The sequence below is a fragment of the Protopterus annectens genome, chromosome 13.part0, assembly GCF_019279795.1.
Source record: "Protopterus annectens isolate FY-2018-M chromosome 13.part0, PAN1.0, whole genome shotgun sequence".
Taxonomy (NCBI): Eukaryota; Metazoa; Chordata; order Ceratodontiformes; family Protopteridae; genus Protopterus; species Protopterus annectens.
Window position 1 is genome coordinate 1,320,010,896 of NC_056747.1, and position 18,936 is coordinate 1,320,029,831.

Consider the following 18,936-nt stretch of genomic DNA (forward strand, 5'->3'; position numbering starts at 1 on the left):
TATACTGGCACTGGCACAGTACAGATGGGGATGGTGGGTCTGAGGTGGGGTGAGTCATTGGTTGTGCAGCACCTGTATCTTACATGATACTGTCTGTAGGTTTCCAACCTATTCATGGTACACCAGTACACATTGCAATGCATGACTGTTGGGAACCTCTTCTGTTATGCATACACTATCTGTAGACAGGCCTGGCTGATGTTTCCTGTGGTACAACTGTCACATCTGATTACCCTAACCCATAGGTGACATGCTTGCAGAGTCCAGGCAATTGCTGACATGGGTACTGCACAGCCAGTTCTTGCTGGACATTCCTGCAACCCCCTCAGTGTTGTGGCATGTTACAGGGCAGCCCCCATGAACAGTTTGCTACATGTGACATCATTTGTCTTGGATGACCATCTGTTTATTTCCTGCATCATTCCTGTCCCATACATCCTTGCCACATACATGACTGTCTGCACTGTTTGCCATGACATATGCAATGGTGAGGTATGACTACATGTCTAGCTCATAGGTGCTACTTATTGGATATGGGGCCCACGCCATGTCTTGTAAGATGTGTGCAAGCCACGCCTGCCTCTGTTGCAGGTAAGTGTGCACATTTGATGGCCAAATGTCTTGGACAGCAGACCAATACGTGGCATGAACTTGGGGACATGTACTTGCTGAAAGGTGCATTTCAATGACAAATGCATGCAGTCAGTACCTCAACCGCTCCCTCCACTATATTACATCTGGAGTGTGTGCACACATATGCTCCCAGTGTTTCTGAAGGTATGTATTCCCCATATTTGCTGCCCTAACCTACGATTCCATATTACACACTCATTGCTCATGTTGGGACCACATTGCAGGTGTCAAGGGTTGTGGACCACAGTATTATGATATGCTGTAGTGTAGATCTGTAACAGTTGTCATTGTAATACTGGTATATACACTGTTGTAGCACTGTATAAGGGTTATGTTTCACACATGTCCCTACTGTAGACCATGTGTCCCACCATTATGTTCATCCCTGTGGAAACATTTCATAATGACAGGATGTTAGTTATATTGCAGGTGTCTGACATACCCTTCAGATACACCATCATGGTCACCATTGTGATGCAGTGCAGTTAACAGCAACAATACATGAACATGTACGGCATGCATTATGGGTAGGTGTGTTAGATGTGTGCATGGAATATACCATAGCCATTACATGACTGGTGTATTGGCAAGCATGAACATAAACCATACTCACCAGCTACAGGCTTCTGCCTTGATGGTATACCAGAGGGACCTACATAAGTGTGTGAGAGATGTGATGTCAGTAGCCACAACTGTGGCATTGCTACAGGATGGGTGCAGCATTACAGTACATCAACAGTACAAGTCCACAATACTACAGCTTATGGACATCTGTTTATTACTAGTACACAGCAACAGACTATATATATGACATCTCACGTATGCATGATCTACCTGTACAGATGCAGATGCATACGCAACAGTGGTCTACTGATGTGCCCTGTGGCCTTACCTGCACACTCTTCAGCTGGTGTGTGGGTAAAACACACCTCCACTGTGGTCTCCACCAGTTGTTGAATGTGTGGGCGGGCAGGTGTCACAAGGCTGGTGAGGAGCTCCTCAACACGTGTCGGGGGTGGATGGCATGACCCTCCCAGTTGCGAGGTGATCCCCCCAGACTGCAGTGGCAGGCCGATGGGCATTGTGAAGCAGGTTGCTGCAATGATCCCGGACCTGCTCATAACTGCAGTTATGCAGGCCGACATCACTGACCCTGTGGACTAGATCGTTCCACAGGGCGGTCCACTCCTGCTGCTCATGGGCTGTCCTGCCAAAGAGCACCTGGTAATGCTGTACCAGGTGGTTCACAATGACCTCATTTTCATCCGCTGAATACACCAGTAACCGGCTGTGAGACATCTTGCCTGAAATACATAAAGATGGAAACAGGTCTGAGCAACTCATACAGCAAGCTTACCATAGTTCTTAATACACATCTCTGTCTCCCCCCACCATATCTGTGACAACAAACTGTTCACACAACTCAATAGGTATGGCTACAGCTTACTTACCATTGGGACATATATCGTATTGTACCACACTTTGTGCTATGTGTTTGTAGCCATGTTCCCTGTGGGGACATTAACATTTCTGGTCTGTTATGGACAATGTCACCTGCATGCCATTGTAAAAGGTACTAGGGTTCCATATATGCATGTGGTCTGTTTGTAATGTGATTGGTGCACATCTGTTGTCATGTGTTATTGGGGCTATATATGCATGCTGTTGGACATGATCCAGGATTGTGTGGACTATTACTACTCACATATGTTCTATAACAGTGATACAATAGCATGTTTAAGGAACAGTTGCCAGCAGAACCACCTCTCCCACCTCATCTAGTAATGTTACCAGGCCACATCACATGTGGGACCCACCCAGGGGCCTCATCATCTACTGGTCCAGCACTACCTTCAGGTTAAACCATCTCAGGGGATGGTGTTCCCCCCCGGGGGCACACACAGACATGATCCTGTCACCCGAGGTCAGGTCCAGGGTCTGTTGCATAGGGAGCTCCACAGAGACTTGTGGGATGTGCTACAGCACCTTGAATCCCTCAGTACACAATCACAGGGTCCACATGCTCCTCCTGTTCAGCCTCCAGGCCAGGCACCTGGCTGTGAAGCTGCTGTTGTGACAAGCAATGGGTGGGGGCCCTGTTCCCATTGTTTCCATATGGGGGATCATGAGGCTTCCACATTGCAGACCACACTTACCATCCAGGGTGTTTAACCACCACATGTGTCATATACCACCCCTGAAGGCTGTCCTCTCTATCTACCAACCCACCTCCACAAATATAACTGCTATCCTTCCCCAAATTCCCATTCCCATTTTCACAGATAAGGGCAATGTGGTCCCAACAAGGGGTTCACATGTGATATAACCATCCATGTTGCACACACTTGCACCTGTATATATATATATATATATATATATATATATATATATATGTGTGTGTGTGTGTGTGTGTGTGTGTGTGTGTGTGTGTGTGTGTGTGTGTGATGTTCCCTCACACATAGCATGCAGCACTGTGATGGACATACAGGGGACACGTATTTATATACATATGTGTGTGTATGTATGTATATATGTAGGCATACATATATATATATATATATATATATATATATATAGATACCCACATATGTGTAGATATATATTATGTTGTATATATGTGTTTATATATATGTATACATAAAGGTGTTTGTATATATGTAGACACACACACACACACACACACACACACACACACACACACATATATATATATATATATATATATATATATATATATATATATATGCAGACATATACATACCTATATATATATATATATATATATGGGATACATTCAGACATCAGGTCCACAAGCTCTAACTCTCCTTCCTGCACAGCTGCACTGTTCTGCCTTGCTACAACACAGACAGGTGCCACATATGGACATGGCCTAACATTAGGGAGTATATATAGGGACAGAATGCAGGTGAGCCTATTACACACCTATGGCATTTCAGCATGCTACATTACATATTAACTTGAGTGTCCTGCAAGTGGTGGGATATGGAACCCACGTGTCCATAATTATGGCATTACTTCAACCACCAGCTATTGGCCACAGAAATATACATGTTTCCATTATACAGCACACACTATGATGGCTTACATCTTGTCAGTCAGTGCTGCTCTTCACAGTTGATGGGTATGGCCCACTACCCACAGGGACAGACTCTATTGTCCATAGCAGTTGTTCAGCTGAACATCATTACAACAACACTTGATGGCACATATAAGTCATTCCACATCATCTATCCCACTATTATGGACCAAGTACTATAGTCAATTACATGCATATATATTTCACATACCTGTTGTGGGAATGAGGTCTGCTCTGGATAGTTTCCTTGTAAGGATTTTTTTCTCCTTTGGCCTGGCCTTTAGCCTGCTTTCTTTCTTAGTTTGTTTGATTGTTTGTTTCACTTTCACTCTCTCTCTCTCTCTCTCTCTCTCGCCAGTAAATGGATTGAGTTGTTTTGAATAGATTGCAGCATGGCTTTTGTAGGTGATGCACATGATCAGATGATGGCCTCTGCACCAATCAGTGTCATCCACTTGCTACCTGCATGCAAATTACTACTGTCATGGCAACCTACTACTATAAATCCCTATATCATATGGGCATGGTCTCTTTACCTCTCCTGTATGGTGGACATCCTTCCTGTGTGTGGGCAGCAGTGTTACAGACAGCAGGTAGCAATACCTCTTACAAGAGAACTTGCAGACTCAGGCCAGCTACATATTTGTATAAGGTTCCAGAACTACAGACAGAGTATGAGTAGTGCTGTTGTATGCATTGTATAGCACCAGTGTTACAGGGTGTGTGTGTACATACCAGTTTAACATGGAATGCAGTCTGTCTGCGTAGCTCTCAACTGTGGGCCTATCCACTTGATGGCCAGATGTGTGCCTGTTATGTTTTGTCTGTCCACCACACAGGTTTTGTGTCAGATATATCACTGTCAGTGTGTGTTGAGTGCTATCAGTACATGGCTAGATCCATTTGTGTTTTTGACTTCATATTCCTGACTAAGGGTATGTTGCAGACTATCCTGTAACACCAGCAACTTGCTCAGTGTATGACAACACTATTTCACATATGGGCCTGTGTCCCGGCCTCTGTCCTCCACCTACATACCAGGCTTTGTCCATATGACATGCAGTCAGGGGTTGTTATGTAGTGGCCTGTGATTATGTCATGCTGCCATTCCTGATATCATTCCAGTGCTGTTGTGGCCCCCACATATATTGTGGGGTTGGGTCCATATATATGTGGGCTTCCTCTGCACAATACATGTGTGCCCTTCTGCAGTCCAGAGGTCAGTGTATGTAACAGTGTTATATACCCCTGTGAGTAAGTCTATGGGGGGTATGCACCATAAATAACCTAGGTTGTTACAACATGTGAAGATATCAGGAGTAAGCTGCCTTAAGGTATATGGATGTACATTACCATACATTTCACCTTGGGAAAATGTTGGCCTACTGCTTCCTGCCATACAGACTGTTCTATTTGTCAGTGTGATTGTGATGGTTTCAGTTATACCTTGTTATGAAACAGATACGTCCCATTGTGTCAGCTGAAGTCTTTTCCCCCTAGGGATTGTGTACAGAGTGTAGCTAGAGGCTGCTGGACTATGCTTCTGCATGACTTACTGTTGATTGATTGTTATCCTGTGGCCCAGTCTGTCTCTACTCTTGTACTACTTGAAGGCCTTGCCCTGGACAGCAACATATGTTATGCTTTCTGATTACTGTATTAAATGATCTGTTTGAGAGTTACATTAATCTGTTTGTATGTATTTCAAAGTCTAAACACCTATATGACATGATATACAACTGTAATAGTACACAAATAAAACTTTCTCATGTATGCAAACCTGTGTGTGGTGTTATATCCTTTGACCTCTCTGTGGGTATATGTTTCAGGCAACAATTGTCTTTTGTATGGGTGACTCATATGCTGTCCATTTGATAAGGTGGCAACTGTAGGAATACTGGCTGTTCAGTATGGTGTGCACCCTCTAAATATGTATCTTCCTATACATATCTTTGTGTGTGTATGTGTAGTTACATATATATATATAGATATATATATATATATATATATATATATATATATATATATATATATATATATATATATATATATATATATACATATATGTGTGTGTGTATCTGTATCTTAGGAATGTTTATTGCTTCCACATTGCACATTCCCTATGGTAGCCAGACTATATTGCATATGTTATTGATACCAGCCTGACATCATACAGGTGGGATGGATTACTGTTAATGTCTTGTGCCCATGTTGTGTCAGATCCTGGTTATGGGACTTACAGCAGCTGGTATTGTATTGCAGGGCAGATCTGTTTTGCTATGGGGGAGGGGGTGATATCAATACGTACAAGACATATTTAGCTTGGGCTCCGTCACCCCCATTAATGGTGCCTGTGGTCATATATGTATTTGTTATGTTCTCTTTTATATCTATAGATATATATCTGTATGTATATATATATATATATATATATATATATATATATATATATATAAATATATCTATATATATATATATGGGTCTACCTGATAACACCGACATGCCAAAACACAGACAATGAAATAACCGACACGAAAAAAATGACAAAAAAAGAAAGTTCAAAAACACAAAACTTCACATGCCCGACAAACCAAAATTCTGACAATCAACAAAATAAATACCTTTCCTGAAAAACACACACACAACACAAGCACACCAAAAACCTTACAAACCTACACTAAACCTTACATACACAACTATCTATGCACTAACCTTAACCCAAACCCTAACCCTAAAGTCCATCACTATAACACAGTTACCTTACCCACACCCTAACCCTAACTCACTTAACCTGCCCCTAAACCTAAAGTCCGTCACTATCACACACTTACCTGACCCACACCCTACCCTAATGTCTGTCACTATCACACACTTATCTTACCCACACCCTGACCCTAACGTCCATCCCTATCGCACACTTACCTTAACATGTCAGTGTTCTCAGCGTCGGGATTCACAACTGTCGGTCTTCTCCGTTGTCGATCATCCAGTGTCGGTGTTCTCTTCATCGGTGTTGTGCACTGTCGGCGTTTTCAGTTAGACCCATAGATATATATATATATATATATATATATATATATATATATATATATATCCTACTACTTTTAACCTAACTCCCATTTGCCTGACACCCATTGAAATGACTGAAATTTCATTTGCCTGACAATTCATTTGCCTGACATGCCCCTTCCCCATTGTAGTGCGACCCTGGGTTAGAATATATAGTTAGGGGGGGGGGGGGGATCCCCACTTACTTTTTCTTTACTAAGCAATATTACATCAAAAGTTAACAATATCAATGAAGTGGGGGCTTTGCCCCACACCCACTTCATTGCGGGGGGCTGTGCCCCTAACTATATATATTCTAACTCGGGGCATATTCCATTTTTGTCAGTCAAATGAAGTGTCAGGCAAATGAACAAATGATATATATATACACATATATATATATATATATATATATATATATATATATATATAGATATATATATGTAGACATATATATCTATAGATGTATGCATATGTATATTTATATATATATATAGATATATATATAATGTGTGTGTGTGTGTATATATATATATATATATATATATATATATATATATATATATATATATATATATATATATATATATATATATATATATATATATATATATATATATATATATAAATATATACACACACACACACACACACACACACACACACACACACACACACACACACACACACACACACACACACACACACACACATACATATATATGTTTAAATGCATTTCCTGTACTGTTGCATGACTGTGGTGGATGATATGTTTGTGAAAACATCAAAGTTATGTATATCTTACATGGCTTAGTGGTAAATCATTTTAGCAATGGTGTGCAGGGTCCTGGGTTCAAGACTTACGGAGGCTGTTTATTTTGTTGCTGGGCAGAGCAAGGGCCGTTGGATACAGAGTGATTAAGGCACTTTTAAGCAGTTATAAGTGGGTCTGCGAGGGTTTGCACGGAGGTAAGCAATAACTTCTGGTTACAGTTTCTTATACTCATTTAGCTTCTCAATTGCTTAACGTGTGTAAGCATTGCTTACCCCTGTGGAAACAAGGTTAAACCCGCTTACTGCTGCTTAAAAGTGCTTACTCCTGCTTACCCCCATGCTAATTTCTTTAAAAGAAATGAAAAAGGGTTGATAGGAAAGTGGTGAAAAAGGGGCACAAAGAGGGAAAGACAATAGGGAAAATAGCTAGGGATGTTTAGAATGGGTGTAGGGAAGGTCCATATCTGCCCATTTCTTCTACAGCAATAGCTGTGCATATACACTGAATTTGGAGGTAGATTAAACCCCTGAGAGAGGGTGAGGACAACAATAATATGTTGTGAAGCCAATTAGACCAGATTATATGTGTCCAGTGGACACGTGTGCAAAATGGACAGCTATGTATGGGGCGAGATTTTTTTTTGGGGAACAGATTGCCCTTTTTTTTCAGGTAAGAGTGGGATGTTGGGGAGGGATAGTAGGTATATTTGGGGAGGTGGGTTAGGTAGGTTAACAGACAAGAAAGACAAGACACATACAGGAGTGGTATATGACACGTGAGGTAAACACCTTGATGGGAAGGGTGTCTGGAAATTGGAAGCCCATGAGCCCCCTAGTGGAAACAGTGGGACTGAGGTCCCCACCCATGGGCAGTCACCATTGCACCTTCAGAGCCCCAAAGGTGGCTGTGCTGGGGGCTGAATAGAAGGGCCAGGCCGACCCTCTAGTTGCAACACACGGCCCTCAAGATGGCATAGCAGATCTCCATTCTCCCTGCAGATCTCGCTACACACCACACCACAGACCTGGCAATGGGTGACAGTTTCCTGTCCACGCCCGCTCCCAGGGGGGTGAGCCCCATCCCCTGAGGCAGTTCCACCCGAAGGTGGTGCAAGACCAACTGACAAGGAGGTCCCGGGGTGGGCCCCAGATGTGCTGGTGCCCGGTGCCATGGCCAGCTGAGGTGGGACAGGTAGGTCCTCCGGGACCAGCCTTCCCAAACATGCTATGGTGTTTCAATTTTACAACATATGTGGGTTAGTAATAGTCAACATATTCCAGGATTAGGTATAACAGCATGCATAGATATTCCCATTAACCCAAAACACCAGATATGGAACAGTTGCATAGCAAACAGAGCACATGCATATGTGGAACCACAGTGGCCATTACAACAGCATGCAGGTACATTGATAGCATCATGCCACCAGTGTGGGAGTATTTCAACATGGCACATGCATACAAACAAATTAAAATATTTATCAAACAATAGGACATATGTCCCAACAGTAGATTTAATGCAGCACATACCAATTGAGTTGTTTATTTAGTTTATTGTTGCAGATATGGTGGGAGGGGGGAGATGTCGATTAACAACTAGTATATTCCTGTAGTTCTCATTGCTTTCCTAGTCAGTGCTGTGATCTGTACCTTACAGGTATTAGTACACTACCCTATCATCTTAGTTTGGACAGTGGTATAGATGTAGACAACTATATACATGAACTGAGTTTCACCTGCAGTATACACTCTTACCTGGTATACCTGTGGAGGTATTGTTTGTTAACACTTCCTAACTGTTTCTACACAATTTCCCAGATTCCAGGTTGATGTTATGCACATACCTGTCCATCTCTTATTGCACTCACTCTGGGCATGTCTTGACCACATGTATGTGAACCGGGACATATTTTGACTATTGCCCTGTTAAACCTTTGGTAAATTGTACAATGACAGGTTTGTTTTCATTGACATTTTCCAAATATGTACAGGTCTGACAGTTATATGATATGAAATGCTGCCTACATTTCAGAGATTAGCACACTGATATGCCAGGGGGACAGGGTAACAGCTGGCAGATATGGGCCGATTCATTGGACATTCTGGACAATTCTGTACATTTGTGGGGTATGATTCTGCATACAGCTTACTAACACTCCCAGGATTCCAACCATGGCTGTGTCTGCTAAAAATAAAACACAGTCCATCACAGTTGAGTGTGCTATATAGATATTGCTTTGTATTTCTTGTTTGATTTCTGTCTATAATTCTCCTATGGTTTTACAATCTGACCTTGTAATTACAACACTCTTGTACAGGATTTCCTAGACAGTTTTATTATGTAGCACAGTGTGGGTGACAGTGATGAGTAATAACTTATTATTCAGAGCAATTTCAACACTAACAATGCCATACAATACCAGAGTAAACAGCACCAGTACAGGATATCAATCTTTTATTTCTAGGCACAGTGTTGATATCTGACAGACCTGTGGGAGCAATGTTTGTTAGCACTACATGAATGTTGCCACACAAATTACAAGATTCCACATTAGTATTATGCACATATGTCTCACTCTGTAACTGTACACACTCTGGTCACAGCTTGACAACATGGGGGTGGAGATGGGGACATACTTGGCTTATTACTCTCATAACATTTTGGGGAGTTGCAAGAGTGACAGGTTTGCTCTTATAGATGTCTGACAATCAGTTGTATTTCTTGTTTGCTGCCTAGACATCTGGGATCATTCCACTGATTTGCCAGGGGGACAGGGTGACAGGCAGTCAATATGGGACGATTTACTGGCCATTCTGGACATATCTGTACAGTTGTGGGGTATGATTCTGGATACAGCCTACTACCACTCCCAGGATTCAAACCATGGCTGTGTATGCTAAAAATACAACGGTTTGCATTTCAGTTGAGTGTGCTATTTGGATTATGGTGTCTGTCTTTTCACTGTTTTTTGTCTAAATCTCTCTCAGTTGTACTATATGAACTCTTGGGATTACAACAGTCATATACAGACATTCCTACACATTTTATGTATGTAGCACAGTGTGAGTAACAATGCTTAGTACAACAGTACTATTAAGAGATTGCAACTCTACATCACCATATGATACCAGAGTAAACACATGCAGTCCAGCAGTTAGACCTTTATTGTCAGGCTATTATGCTTTTATTTACATACAACCTATATGAGACTCTTCCTGCCATATTCTCTGGTGTATGCAGTACATGCCTTAAACAATACAGGTTTTATACAGGCAATTAACTTACTACTACTTTTAGATTTATTTCCTGTGACAGTACATGCAAGAGTATTACTAACCTGCCTCGCGTTGCAACCGCTGCAATCTACAGGCATGGGCTTCCTGGTTCACAGCTCGCACATCTGCCAATGTGAAAGACATAAGAGGAATATTTAGCCATACCTATCCATAATATACATGAGCTGGCAATTATTAAACAGGTAGTAGACTGATACACATGGCTGGGACATCCCCCGTCCTCCTAGCTTCTTGAACTAATACAAGAGATTCACCTTTCTCCACTTCAGGTCGGCATAGTGATGCCTGACCTGCTCACCAGTTTGGGGTATGCCAGTGGCACTGGTGAGGTCACAGGTGAAATGATCCCAGGCTTCCGCTTTGTATTAGGAACCCTTTTACTGGCCCTGCAGCAGTCTCTGGTCATGGTCTTTCACAAGGAGTTCTGCCATGACTCTGGACTCCTGGATGCCCCAGTTCTGCGGCCAAAAGTGCACACCCTTTCCCATACCAGACATAGTGCCTACAGGAGGAAGCTGAAACCAGTTATGAGATGTATTTCTGCTGGTTGGATTTAAATAGGGCCAGTTTCCCACACTTTGCCATGATTGGACAGTTTTGAAAATGCTAAGCTATGGACAAACCTGCTTACCTGTGGTTGATATTGTTTAAAGAGGTATACCAATGGGCAAATTGTAAAAATATAGAGTGCCACTGGTATCAGACAAACCAAAAAAAGTATATGCTGCAGCAAAAAAAGTTGTCAATTGCTGAGAGCAGGGTAAAACACTTTAAATTCTTTAATAGTCCACAAACAAACAGTATAGGTAAGTGCTTTCGCAGTTGCCTGCTTCCTCAGACCTTAATACAAAGACAATTATTCAAGATGCATTTATACATTACTACAGCCAATGATACCAATTTAGTTAATGAGGCAAATTCCTTTTCCTAAGAACAGGTTTTAAAGAGACGGCACTGTTCAGACCTGGAGGGGCATATGTTTTAAAATCAATTATCCACCTGAGTTCCACACATTCTGTTTCATTACTCACATCACCTTCTCTTAAATTTTCTAAGATTTTTTTGTAGCACTAAGAATTTAAAACTATGGTTGTCTCCTGCTCCTAAGACATGCTTTGCCAGTGCATTAGTCAGTTTCTTATTACGTATATCATTAAGGTGTTCCAGTACCCTCTCCCTCAACATACGATTAGTTTTTCTAACATAGAAACATTCACATAGTTTACATTTAGTCATATATACTATGTTTCTAGTGGAACAATCTGCATAGAATGAGAGTTCTATAGGCTCCTTAGAAATGGGATGCATCACCATACAAACTGGCCAAATACTAGGGCAGGCTTTGCAAGCTCTACATGCATGAGTTCCCCTGCGCTGTGATGCAAGATGTTCCTTGCATCTGTTCTGCTTGTAACAAAGTCGCTGCTTCAGGTTTTTACAGTTTTTAAAACTAAACCTAGGGGTAGAGTCTATTACCATGCTTATTTTAGGATCTACTAAAAAGATGGCCAGTTTCTTTTCACTACCTCACAAACTCTATCAACCCCTGATGAATAAGTCAGACTTATCCTATTCTTCATCTTCATACTAGATGTTATCCCTCTCCCTTCTTCAATGGGTTTGTTCTGAATAATATGGTCTAGTTTTTGTTCTATCCAGTTTATCAGCCTCCATACCCTTTTTTATTTCCTCAGGTTTATAACCCCTGTCCATAAGGTCAGATGTAAGTCCATTCAAAGCTTCCCTTAGGAGTTCTGCAGCCGTATGCAGTCTCCTACACCTTAGTACCTGATTCTTAACTACATTCCTAGTAGTATGACTGAGATGCATACTAGTATGCTGTATTATACTATTTTTCCTACATTCCTTCCTATACTGCTTGATGGAGAGATTACCCAACATGTTTTTGGTAATCAACATATCTAGAAAATGAATTTCATCTTCAGAATAATGCAGGGTAAAGGACAAAAAAAACGGTGCTACTCTCCAAAAACTACAAATTCTTTCAATTCCAGTAATTCACCATGCCAGATAAAACAAATATCATCCATAAAGCGTTTATAGAAGGTGATGTTCTCCTTGAAACTATCATTGTTAAAAGTTATTTCCTTTTCCCAGTTTGCAAGAACCAAATTTGCATATGTGTTGGCACATGCTGTACCCATAGCAACACCTACAATCTGAAGGAAATATTCATGTTCAAAGAGAAAAACATTATTTTCTAGAATCATGTCTAACACAGTGCAGATCATATTTACCTTTGTATTACTATACCTAGTTTCTCGTACAAGAAGTTGCCTCACATTCTCAACCCCTTCTTCATTAGGAATTACCGTGAACAGAGAATTGACATCTAGGGTTACAAAAAAGATTTTTTGATTGCTTCCTCATTTCTATGCCTCGCTCAAATGAACAGATGTTTTAAAAACTGCTTACTATCCCTCAACACTGTTTCTATTTTATCCAAAACCCATCAAAGTTGTTTCTCGGCATATATGGACATTGGCTTCGTGAGCCAACCTCTGCCGGATACTATGGTTCTGAAGGGTGGGTGTCTAGGATCTTTGTGGATTTTAGGCAAACCATATATCACAGGTATAGTAGGGTGCTCAACAGAGAACTATGTGTACAATGAATAATCTATTAAATCTGTCATCAGCATATCATACAGGTAGAAATTCAACTTATTTATGATGCCATTCACCTATTTCTGTAGAACTGCATACACTTTTCTGTCATGAAGCATGTCATACATTCTTTCCATATAAACCTGTTTGTCTAAAACCACATGCCACCTCCTTTGTCTGCCTGTCTGATAAGCAAGTGCTCGTCTCTCACTAATGAATTTAAGGTCTCATATTCCTTACAAGACAAGTTAAAAAAAATCAATTTACTACCTCCACTAAAATCTTTCCTTAAGTCATCTTCACATAAATTAATAAAAGCCTCCATTGCTGGTGAATTGTCTGGTATAAAAGTATTGGGTTTCTTAAAAACATTGTCATCATTGGAAGCACTATGCTCATCTATAAAAACTGTTTTTAACATCACATTTCTTGCAAACATTTTTAATTCTAAAATTGTTTCCACTAAATCAAGTTTAGTAGCAGGTATAAATGACAGGCCTTTATTTAGCGCTATCATTTGTTCTCATGTCAGTTCAGTGGAAGACAGATTAAAAACTAGATCAGTTATCTTCGATTGTGTGTCTGTGGGCCCAATGCACTTGAACCTTTCACCACAGGTGGAGGATCTGCTCTCGATCTCAATTCTGTCTTGTGACTGCGTGACCTTCCTATTCCCTTTTCTTGTCTTATAGGCAGGGCTTCCTCCAAAAAAGCCAAAGACAATCTATCATTTGAGGCAGTCACTATACTTAGCTTGGTCTGCACTTTTGGTCTTACTGCTTGATTGTTAGATTCTTTCATAAGACCACTTAATGACACTACGTCTTTATCAGTACCATAATCATCAAAGTCATTAACTTCCCCTTCTATTATATTATTGGGGATAGCCATCATGTTCAAAGCTGTAGTAGCTGTGCCAGTATTACCAGCAACTATACCATCTTGTGCAATGTCTGTTTGTGAATCAATATCAACGTGCACTCCTTCCATCCTAGAAGCACAAACAACAGTACTTACATTTTTTCAAACCATATCCACACCAACTGTTGCAATATTCCTCTTGTTAATATCACCCACTCGTACATTGGCTTGTCCTAGATCTTCGAGATGCTCATTCAAGATATTAGCTCTATCTCTGCTGCCTTCCAATAAATTTATTTCTTCTGCTGGTTTCTGAGCTATGGTGACACTACCATTTACAGAATGCTCCTTCTGTTTATCAAACTGTTTTCACATAGCGGTTTCCACTGCCCATTGTGTATTACCACATTGTTGTTGCATATTGCTGCTTGTTGGCCTCAATAATGTGTGCGCTGTCGATGACGTTATATGCTAAGCTAATGTGTTGTTTCTCGGCCACGAGAAGACATTCCCATCACGGAAATCTACTAAATCACTTCGTAGCTTTTTTATTTTCTCTTTCTCCTGTTTCCTTTCAAAAAGGGAAATATTCAAAAAAAGTTCATCAATTAGCTGCATGTATACTTCTCCTTTAAATGAGCTGGACAAGTATAAAGTTAAGTCATTAATCTCACTGGCTAGAGACTCTTCCTCTGGTTGAAAGTATTCATTTAATAAAGCCATGTAATCCAGACTTAGCTGCAGATTCAATACTTACCATCTTTTCAAGAGTTCAGGCAGGCTGTCACCATAGGAGGGCATATTCAGCACTCGGAGCCCTCTGGGGACTATTTTATGATGAATAGCAGCCTCAAAGTGGTAGCATTGCCACAATAATCTTTTGTGCTTATACATTTTATCTTCCAGTTCTCTCAATGTCTTCTTAAACAGTGCCATTTCATCATAGACTACATTTAAATCCACCATATCCACTTCATCAAAACACAGATAAGGGGATTTATGGTCATCTTGGATAAATTAACACTTGTTTCCAGTATAATTCCATCATTTGACTGTATTCTATTCAATATTCCATCAGGACTTAAAAATGTCTCTAGTCCCAAACTCTCAGTCATAACACCAGTAGATAAACAGAAAGAACACATTGTAAAAAATATAGAGTGCCACTGGTATCAGACAAACCAAGAAAAGTATATGCTACAGCAAAAAAAGTTGTCAATTGCTGAGAGTAGGGTAAAACACTTTAAATTCTTTAATAGTCCACAAACAAACAGTATAGGTAAGCGCTTTCACAGTTGCCTGCTTCCTCAGACCTTAATACAAAGACAATTATTCAAGATGCATTTATACTTTACTACAGCCAATGATACCAATTTAGTTAATGAGGCAAATTCCTTTTCCTAAGAACAGGTTTTAAAGAGACGGCACTGTTCAGACCTGGAGGGGCATATGTTTTAAAATCAATTATCCACCTGAGTTCCACACATTCTGTTTCATTACTCACATCACCTTCTCTTAAATTTTCTAATATTTTTAGCACTAAGAATTTAAAACTATGGTTGTCTCCTGCTTCTAAGACATGCTTTGCCAGTGCATTAGTCAGTTTCTTATTACGTATGTCATTAAGGTGTTCCAGTACCCTCTCCTTCAACATACGATTCGTTTTTCCAACATAGAAACATTCACATAGTTTACATTTTGCCATATATACTATGTTTCTAGTGGAACAATCTGCATAGAATGAGAGCTCTATAGGCTCCTTAGAAATGGGATGCATCACCATATAAACTGGCCAAATACTAGGCAGGCTTTGCAAGCTCTACATGCATGAGTTTCCCTGCTTTGTGATACAAGATGTTCTTTGCATCTGTTCTGCTTGTGGCCCTGTTTTTTATTCCAGTTACCTTTCCTACTGGGCTTTTTGTGTCTGAGAATTTTCTACATGTTATATATATGTTTGGTATCCATGATTCATGTCTACGTACACTGTATGGGGTCCTTGTTTTATTAGGGGATTTCAACATTTTATTACAATGAAATCTCACATCTGGGCTTAATGCAGTACTCCACTTCACATATTTATGTTATGTAGTAGGTTATACAACATAAAACCGTATATAGATTCCTTTCACATATTCATTTTGATTTTCCTATAGTGAGGTTCTGTTTTGTGATACCTCAATCTTTTGTACTACTGTGATGGCTTAGTGGTTAACTGCTGTGACTATAGTGTACAGGGTCCTGGTTTAAAGACCTGCAAGGGCTGTTTATTTTGTTTTTGGTCAGAACAGCGGCTGTTGCATACAGAGTGATTAAGGCACTTTTAAGCCATTGTAAGCGGGTTTGCACAGGTTTGCACAAGGGTAAGCAATGCTAACCTCCGATTAAACATGCTTACAGAGAGTTAGCTTCAATATTGCTTAAGCTGTGTGTGCATTGCTTACCCCCATGCCTATGGGCTTAAACCCACTTATTACTGCTTAAGTATGCTTACTCTTGCTTAATAGTGCTTACTCCCACTTACCACCACACTAATTTAGACAGTAATGTCAAATGGTTTTTGGGAAGGTGGTGGGTTTGGAAACTGTATGGATTTATCATTCATTGCACATTTTACCTTCCATTTGTATCCCTGATTCCTGTGTACATATACTGTATGGGGCACATGTGATTATCTGTGGACTTTGCAACATTATGATACTGACACCTCACAGCTGCATTTAATGCAGTACTCTAGTTCACAAATACATGTTATTTAGTAGGTTATGCAACAAAAAGTATTGGTCATAAAGTGATTTGACATGGAAAATGGAATGTATTGGAGTGGGACTCGAACCAGGAATGACTGCTCGTAAGGTGAATGCTCTGCCCACTACACTACTGCAGTATTGCTTCATTTGCATATATCTTGCTTTTTATCCTCTCGTGCCATTTAAGCTGCATTAAATGTAGCTAAGCGATGGGCAAACTTGCTCACCTATAGTTAAATTTAATCTGTTTCATTAAAAAAAAGAACTTCTTTATATTTCATGTTTTAACTATTGCTCTTATAAACTTGGGGGGAATGTTGCTGGGGGTATGCAAACACCTATGAGTGGTCACACTCACTCTTATTCCTAAACTGCTGTTCTTGATTGCAGGGGCATGTATATTCACCCCCTGCACTCGTACATGCTCCATGTCCATTTAGGAGCTCAGGCAGTGTGCCTTCATTGATATGCATGACATACTGCCATCCTGCTCCTAAACGGCTGCTTCCATGCAGGACTAAGCAAGCCCTGCATGGAAGGACAGGGAATCTGGGGGGATTGTTATGTATAATTATCTGCATATTGTTATTTATTTTTTAAATTGAGTGGAGCAGCATTAATAAATTTGAGAGTAGGCTAGATTATAATCCAGTTTCATTTGTATTGTGACCAGGAACTTATACCAGATGCCACAGGGAAGGCTGGGCAACAGGTGCATTTTTTATACTCATTATTGTCCAGAGTATTGATTGCCACTAAGGACTTGTTTGTCAGATATGCTCATTAGTTATACATACACATTAAAGAGTTGAGTGGTTAACCATGTATTTGTGTGACATATAAGTTCAGAAAATAATTGTCTTATTGTAGAACCATAATTGTATTTATACCCAAAGTTAGACATATATATGATATAATGTGTATAGTCAATCCACCTGATATACATTATTATTTTTATGTATAATTATTTTTATGTTGTTAATTTTTAAATAAATTACAACTCTGGCTCACCTGTATTGTGGCCATTAACTTACACCTGTTGCCACAGGGAGAGCTAGGCAGCAGGTATATTTTTTATATTCATTACTGTGTATGGGAGCTGATGGTCATGCAATGCTGCTTAGCTTGTTTACACAATGGAAGACCAAACGTGTAACAATGTATCATTTTGAAATTGACAACGTCTCACTTCACTGCAGGTGTTGTGTATGCATGCTGACTGCCGCACAATGCCACTTGGCATGTTTGTGTGATGGAAAGCAAAAGATATAACAATGTATCTTTTTGAAATTGACAGTTTCTTCTTATTGTCTGCAGATGTCATGGAACTGCAGGCATTGTGTGTGCATGCTGACCCACGCTCTACTCCGCTTAGCGTGTTTGTGTGATAAAAGCCAAAAGATGTAACAATGTATCTTTTTGGAATTTGACAATGTCTCATTCTCTGCAGCATTAATCTATGTTTCTGCACAGGTGAGCAATGTGCAAACAACAGAGGCAAAGCCCAACATGCATTATTATTGTAAAACCTGTTTATTAATTTTATCATTAAAAGAAAAATATGGGACTCGAACCATGATCTACATATCCTAAGTGCTGTATGCTTTATTGTATTTATCAGGTGTGCTATACATTCAGTTGATTTACAGCTCTAATTTATGCTGTCTTTATCATAGAAGCATCTAACATAACTTTTAAAATACAGGTGCTCCTCTAATTATGAATAGCTTACATTCCTGGGGGTTTGTCATAAGTCGAAAATGTTTAAGTCCAACACACCTTTGACAATTAATGGAATATGCTCAAAACTGTACCAGTGCAGTTAAACTAAAAAGGAAAATCATACAAA